Here is a 6,000-nt window from a genome sequence, read left to right as displayed (position 1 = left end):
CTCTGAAATAATAAAAGAGATTAGCCCTAAATGCTTATTTTTCTTTTTTAAAAACACAGATCGCATTTGTAATTCACTGGAGTATCTTAACCACTGCATTCTTCATGACACCACTCATCATGGATAGGAAAACTCAGTGACTCTTAAAGCCTTATTTTGTAGAGGAGACGGTTGGACAATAGGGTGGAGCGAAATATTCAAATTTTCGAGTATCGAATTCTAATAGGACTCAAAAGTTGCGTATTCGCATGCTGATTAATGTTTAAAAAAAAAACGAAAAATCACACTTCGGATCTTCTGTTCGCATAAGCAGCCTAAAAGTTTTAAAAAAAATAATGACAAAAAAATCCACCAAAATTTACCTTTATACGAAAAAATCAGATTTTTGAGTATCGAATTCTAATAGGGCTCTAAAGTTACGTATTTGCGTGAGAAAGTTTGGTGTTTATTGTCATTTTTCAAACTTTAGGCCATTTGCGCGAACTAAAGGTTCAAAGTGTGATTATTTTTGTTATTTTTCCATTGATTATCAAGCAAATACGCAACTTTTGAGCCCTATTAGAATTAGATACTTGAAAATCTGATGATTTCCCGAGTAAAGGTTTTTTTTTATTTATTTAGGCCGCTTGCGCGAACTGAGGATCCAGTGTGTGATCTTTTTCGTTATTTTCCCATTGATTAGCATGCAAATACGCAATTTTTTACAATTCGATACCCGAAAATTTGATTTTTTTCGCTCCATCCTATTGGACAAGCAATGATAACTGTTCTGATAATTTTCCGGGTAGTTGATGATCTTCCCGATTTAGGTACATTTTGGACGAAGAAGATTGTTAATTTTGGCATAAGACCATCACAGATTGAGCATCGAAGAGCAATTGGGGATTCACTTCTGAAGTCTCTCTTTCCTCTTCCTTTCTAAAAGTGTCTGGCTACTGAGGACAAATACCCGATTTTTTAAAAACCATTAACAGCTTTGTTCATATTTGCTGCTTTCCGATAAGTTCTATTGCAGATCTCGACGACGTTATATGCATTTCATATGTAAAGTTACTTTATATCAGGCTGGAAACAAAACCTTACAGTATTCACTCAAACTGTTCGAAGCGAGTCCAAGCGATCAATCTTTACTCCATTCCGTAGGTATTGAATGTATGAATATCTGTCTGTTCGTTTGCTGCATGATAACTTCCATATCATTGATATTTTTTAAATGAAACTTGGCATGTGTTCTCTTCTAACTTTAGGAAATAAGTCTGTTGCTCAGGTTGAAATCTGTTGCGGATTAGGGAGTAAAATCAACCTCATATTCCAAATGTCCATACAAACGTAATACAGGGATGCTCAAGGAAGGAGATGGGTAGGATATCTTCCCGTGATGTTGGTCAATAAAAAAAGTGAAAAGGGGCTAAGACAAAAACTGAGGGAAGAGAAAAGAGGAGGAATAGAATACAAAATAATAATTCTTATCAAATTTACTCTCAGATTTACGAGGCGCATCCAGAAAGTAAGTTTCCCACGCGTCCCAAAGCTAGGAAACGGTATGTTGCCCGAAGCGACTACGTGTACGTGAGAAAGGAAGGTCCTAGCATGGCACATGGACTAGCGGAACTTCCCTAGTGCTCTCAGTAACGTCGTGGCAGTGGTTGAAGATGGACGTTCTTATTCCAGCTCCCGCCGCGTGTGAAGTGCGAGGAGTGATAAAGTTTTTGAATGCACAGGGCATAGCACCGATTGAAATCCATCGTCAGCTGTATCGTTGCAAAAATGTCAATGCTGACCCTGTGCGTCTTGCTTTGTGCTCTAGGGTCACTTGCTTCAACACAAAACTTCTTGGTCAACAGGCACTCCGTAACAGTGGTGTGAAATATGGAGCGGAAAATCTGCAGGAATTGCTTGCTCATGCCGTTAGGCCCATGGTCCTGGCACAGCTAACGATGGATTTTGATTGCTGCTATGCCCTGTGCATTCAAAAATTTTATCATTGCTCGCACTTCCCACGCGGCGGGAGCTGGAATAGGAACGTCCATCTTCAACCACTGCCACGACGCTACTGAGAGCACTAGGGAAGTTCCGCTAGTGCATGTGCCATGCTAGGACCTTACTCTATCACGTACACGTAGTCGCTTCGCGCAAGATACCGTTTCCTAGCTATGGGACTCATGGGAAACTTACTTTCTGGATGCGCCTCGCAGTATTATGACGGTAGAGTGGAAATTAATACCTATAGAACGAGTTTCTCCACATATATTAAGCTGTTACTCTGGAGTAAATAGATACTTAATCGGGAGTAACACACAGTTGTGATTCTTGGAGCGAATGCTCAGAGTAAATCGACTACTCTAGAGATAATATTTACTCCGCCAAAAATTTGGGTGAGTAAATTCAAAATCCGCGAGTAAAGCGTGAATTCCTGCAAGATAGGACAATGGTAGGGAGTCTTAAAAATTAGTGGTTGCTTATGATTCGAGAGAAGATTATGTTTATGATCGAATTCGGTAATATGAATCAGAGGAAAAACAAATTTGTTTGAGGATTACGCCAATACTGAATTTGTAATATTTTCGGGTGAATAAAGATAGTAACTTGTACCTACTCAGCATCATAGAGTACAAGTTAGAATTTTCCTCTGACATGTAATTTATTTCTTGTTAACGAGATAATAGTCTGCAGAATTGTTCATTACATCAGAAGATTCTAACAGGAGATCTAAATGGGCATGTAGGACGATCAAGATTAGGATATGAAAGAATACATGAAGGATATCGATTGGAAACGGAAACAAGGAAGGCAAGAAGATACTACAAGTGGCAGAAGCATAAAATCTGGCTATCCTGAATATCAAGAAGAAAGAAGAACACTCAGATCGATTTCATCTTATGGAGGAGACAGAATCTATATGAAGCAAAGGAATGTAAAGTAATACCAGGCGAGAGTTTAACAGAGCAATAGCACCTCGCATTAGTCGATATCTTCATCAAAGAAATATAGGAAGAAGACGACAAAATGTTTCTATTAGAACGAGGTGGAAACTACACGGAGCAAGTGCTGAAAAAGTTCGAAAGGAAATTACCATATCCGATGTACTGCAAATAAAGGAAAAGTGTTATTCTTGGAAGAGGAATGGACCAGACTATCAGTAGCGCTTAGGGAACTGCAAGAAAAGTTGTGCGAGAAACAAAAGGAAGATGTCTTATTGATAAGGAAACATGATGGTGGAATAAAGAAATCCAAGCAGCTGTGAAGGAGAAGGGCTAGATCTGATGGAGTACAAGGAAGCGAAGAAGAAGGCAAAAAAGACAGTTAGAATAGCAAACGGGAAGACTTGTGATGAGTTTGTGCAAAAACTTGGAAACAAAAGACGGAGAAAAGATTATATACAATCTTTGATATGTAAAAGAGAGGTAAAAGAAAGATATTTCGGATGTGTACTGCATCAAGGACAAAATAACGAGATTCTGATAAGTGAAAAGATAAAAAAGGGGTAGAAGGAGTACTTCCAGAAACTTCTCAATTAAGAAAACCTGGGGGAGAACCATGATAGAGGTAGAGAATGCAATGAAAAAGATGAAAAATACTGGTCAAGCTCCAGGACCGGATAGTCTCCCTATCAAAGCATGAAAAGTTTAGCTAAAGAAGGAGTGCAATGGTTTACTCGAATTATTAATACGTACAATGTTGGAAACTTGAAATACCGTATGTCAAAAGAATGGAGAAGTAGCCACATTGTATCGATTTTTAAAAACAAGGAGATGTACAAGAATGTAGCAACTACAGGAGAATAAAACTTCCCATGCAATGAAGCTCTTGGAGGAAGTGATAGAACAAGATTGAGGGAAGAGACTGAAATAACAGAGAACCAATTTGGTTTCATGCTAGGACGACCCAACGGATGCAATATTTCACTTAGGGAATGGAAAAGTACAGAGAATACCAGAAGGACCTTTATATGATTTTCATCGACCTAGAGAAAACGCACGATAAAGTGCCACAACATCTTATTTGGTGGGTACTGAATCAAAACTGGGTTCGAACAAATACATCTCTATAATTCACGATATATATAATGGATGTAGCACAGGAGTACGGTCTAAGAGAAAAGTTCACACCTAAAATGGGATTTCATCAGGGAACTTACAAGGAACATCCAAGAGTTAACATCTTATAATGTGCTATTTCCGGATGACACGGTGCTGGTGACTGGGGAAAAAGGCAGCACTGCAAGAGAAATTAGATACCTGAAGAGAAGGGTTGGAGAACAAATGGCTTAGAATTAGTAAAACCAAGACAGAATATTAATATTGTCCTTGCGGGAAAGATCGAGAATACAAGAACAGGACTATACGAAGAAGAGATGGTAATGACGAGGAAATTCAAGTGTTTGGGATCTGCAGAAAACTACAAGAAACAGAAAAAGATGTAAACAGCAGAATTAGCAGCGGTTGGACAAAATGGAAAAAAGTCGGCAGGAGTATTGTGTGACCGTAGGGTATCAATACACCTTAAAGGAAAAGTCTACAAGACAGTAGTGAGACCTGACATATTATATGGATTGTAATGTTGGACGACAGAAGAAAGAGAGGAACAGAAGTTCATGTTGTGGAGGGGAAGATGCTGCGGTAAATGTGTGGATTGATGCGGAATGACAAAATTAAGAATGATGTGATCCAGGAAACAGTAAAGGGGAGATCTGTAGTAGAAAAATTGCAAAAAAAGTAAACTGAAATGATTTGGACATGCAAGAAAGACTTTCGGTCTACTTAGCTCACCGAGTGGATGCTATATAACTGAATGGAGAATGAGTTCGAGTCTGGCCAAAGAAGAAGTGGAGAGATCGTGTTAAGGACAATATGATGCAGTTTGCTGTCACAGAGGACACGACACAAGATAGAAACAGGTGAAGGAAAGTGATCCGAAAAACCGACCCTAGCTAACTGGGGGGGGGATGTTTTAGAAGAAGTTTTGAACGATAAGTAGATGTGTGCATATTTGAGTTTTAAACGATGAGTACAAGAGCAATCCCCGTGTGAGGTCCTTTGCTAAACAGTATCTTTCTTCAAATATTACCAAGTCTAATATTTGGAAGAAGTAACACAGTAACTAATAAAATCCAACAGCACGAACTTACACTCACGAGGAAGGTCCATAAACCGTGAGAGTTGAATTTTGATGAAAATTTGTGACAAGATTCAGTTCGAGTTGCTAAGTAACGTAGTAATAGTCACTCGATGCGCAAATGCTTCATTGAGCTGCTACACCGACGCCATCTTGAAATCCTGTAGGCAATGTCCAAGAATACCCTTTTAGCACAAAAATGAAAAAGCTTTTGATATATCTGACTTCAGTATTGTAAACCAAGGTAGATCATCTATATGCGAGAGTACTTCCAGTGCATGACCGCCATCTTGAAAAGCGCCATATTGAATCGTCGCCAAATATGATAAATGGCAAGGGGGTCATGTGGAGTATCAAATAGAACTGGAATTTACTCCTGAATTCATTTCCGTAACCAAAGTTTAGATATCTGTTTTCACTTCAGAGTTAAGAGCTCTCTCGCTCACAGGAACATACAAAAACTGAGCAAGTAAAATTTGTGATATGAAATGCGGTCGTGCAAACATTGCATGATTTTAACTAATGCAATAGTAGTTATTTGATCTACAATAGCCACTACACCAATCAGATCTTGAGACTAGTGAGAGATATCGTTAATTAAATTGAAATGCCTGTAGTGAAAAATGGAATAGCAGCACTGTAACAAATTATACCTATTTCAAAATCGCTATATATATGAGTCTGTGTGTGTTCCAATTATGCATAGCATTTAAATGCTGTAATATAAGTTAGGTGCAACGGCACATATGATTTTACAAAAATATGTCTTGAAACTATTAGAAACTTGATAGAAAAATAACTGAAAAATTATTAGAAAAATAATATAAACTGGTGCACATAAGCAAATATTAACCTACTAGGCTTTTGACTTTCAGTTGTGATAAC

The sequence above is a fragment of the Thermobia domestica genome, chromosome 1 (assembly GCF_964235325.1).
Source record: "Thermobia domestica chromosome 1, izTheDome1.hap1.1, whole genome shotgun sequence".
Classification (NCBI taxonomy): Eukaryota; Metazoa; Arthropoda; class Insecta; order Zygentoma; family Lepismatidae; genus Thermobia; species Thermobia domestica.
This window is presented reverse-complemented; position numbering follows the sequence as displayed.